The following is a 2,347-nucleotide window of genomic DNA, read 5'->3' on the forward strand; positions in this document are numbered from 1 at the left end:
ATCTTCTCTTGCACTTGGAACTATGTTTTCATGGAAATTATGTTTTCTTGGTAATGAAATGGGGAGTACATATTTCTTAAGATGTTCATTTCAACTTCTTACGCGTGAAACATGTTATTTATTTTAATTGATACCACGTGCATTGCAGGTGCACTGTTACTAGTATACATACAAACAACATAACAACACAATGAAAGACAATACTTCACATGAGGTGGATAGTCACCTTCTGTACTTAAATGCCATGTGCATGGGGGAAGCTGTCATGTACTTCTTCACGGACACACAGTTTTTCAGCTTGAAGTGATCCAGTCCTCAGACCATGCCATGGCTGCAGAACTCTCCTACACATATCACATCATTGATCATTCAATATATTTACTAACAATAGATCAACTAGAAATATAGATGACATAAAACTACATAGAACTAAACATGTGAGACAAGTAACATCAGCTACACAGAACCCAGGGTAGCAAAAGCAAGTTTGGTAACACCCAGGGAACCGTGACCAACATATATTAAGGGGATTAGAACTGCTTAGTCGCAGCTAGTGGCTACAACAAATAGCTGGTTTCTGGTGGCTCAGATGAATAGGATGTGACCCTCCTATCAGCGGTTAATACTCGAACGAGCCAACCGTGTAGCCATCGTGGCTACCACTGATCAGTTGGGTAGTGGCAGCATAATTTTAGCATCTCCCAAGTATCCATCCAATAAACTTATCAATTTAAGAACCATAAAATGTTAGCTACGACCTATGATATCCTAATTTCAATCTCAAGTCCTGACCTAATATCTTCACAATAAAGAAATGATAAGAGAGTGGTAGAATATTGTTTAGTATCTTGGCAACATGCGACTGAACTAAATAAATTCCAAGTAATACAAGTAAGAACTTTAATACATACCCAAATTCATTGAAGTGCTTTAAGCATTTCTGGAGGATAGTGATTGGTAAGAAAGGAGCTCCATCCTTATAAAAAAAAGCTCATGCCTATGAATTTTCCATCAGCAGCAATAATGGGGCTCCCAATTCCAGCCTAGCACAGAATACAATGGCTGTGAACATGCTTTGTTTAGAATAATATATTTCATATTTAGGTACGCTATATAATATAGTTCAATATGAACAATTTTGAAGATATTATGTATGAATATCTTACTAATGCGAACAAAAAAGTCCTGCTCTAGTCATATTACCAGTTTCTTTTTATTAATCTTTCTATGGAGCGATAAAAGATTACGGTAAATACCTTTGTGTCCTTACAAGTAAATGCCATGAGTTGCTGGCAATCGTATTTGCAAGTTTTGTACAACAGTGTCCCACCTGTAGCCATTAATTCTCCAGATTCAAAAACTCGTCCATAGCTACCAGTTTACTTTGGGAGAATTTGACAATTATTTGACAATAGCTAGCACCTCATTATGAAAGCATGCTGCACGAAGTTCTGGAAAAGCCTTGGTGTTCACAACAACAATATTATAATAAAGATCATATTTCCACAGTTTTCCTACAACAAGCTTGCCATTGGGCAGGCGCACCTTAATCTGCATGCAAGTACAAACTGTATCATCTTCATCTCATGGGCATAACAAAGCAATAGGATGGAAAATTGACTAGTAGCACTAACCTCCAGTTTATCAAGCATCTTACTTTCATCTTCAGAGGATCTAATCAAGCTCGCAGAGGTTAGAATGCTCATGCTGGATGTTGTGTGCTGTATGATTGTGCCTGTGCATGTTAACTGTCTAGTTTTACCTACACAGGATCAAAGTTTTTGTTACTGATTAACCTAAAAAACTTGGAATCCCTATAACCAAACGATTGCATTGTTACCCTTAAAAGTAGCAAGTGAAACAATGGATTGACATAGGCTCAAAGCAAGCAACTTAGTACTGGTTTGCTCTTCACTGTAGCCATCTAAATTTCCAAAGCAGAGCTCAAATGTATTCACCAAGCGCATGCCCCCTAATTGAAGAAACATACCATACCATGAGGGCTAGAATAAATATCTTGAAACATATGAAAATAACGGGAGGGGAGAATCATAAAAATGGAAAATAATAACTTGCCAGCAATCTTAGATGGCATAGGATAACCACGGGGAAGTAGGCTCTTGCGTAATATGCGTGAAAGGTCTGGTGCAATAGGTGAAAATGTGTATCAATTAGCATTCGGAGCCAATATGCAAGATAAAACTGGCACATGCCAAAATAAAAGGAATAACTTTTGGTCAGACAAGTTTCAACCAAACAAAAAAAATAATCACATGAGTAACATGTTTCTGTCGAACAAGACTTTTAACATTGAACCAACCTAGGAAGCAATGTTTCATTTCATTAG

General features: G+C 37.3%; 1 pseudogene; it reads right to left on the minus strand.

Moving 5' to 3' along the window:
• Positions 1 to 226: 226 nt before the first annotated feature.
• On the minus strand, positions 227 to 1,972 carry LOC123176836 (uncharacterized; annotated as a pseudogene).
• Between the last annotated feature and the right edge of the window lie 375 nt (positions 1,973 to 2,347).

This window comes from Triticum aestivum, unplaced genomic scaffold (assembly GCF_018294505.1).
Source record: "Triticum aestivum cultivar Chinese Spring unplaced genomic scaffold, IWGSC CS RefSeq v2.1 scaffold218772, whole genome shotgun sequence".
Taxonomy (NCBI): Eukaryota; Viridiplantae; Streptophyta; class Magnoliopsida; order Poales; family Poaceae; genus Triticum; species Triticum aestivum.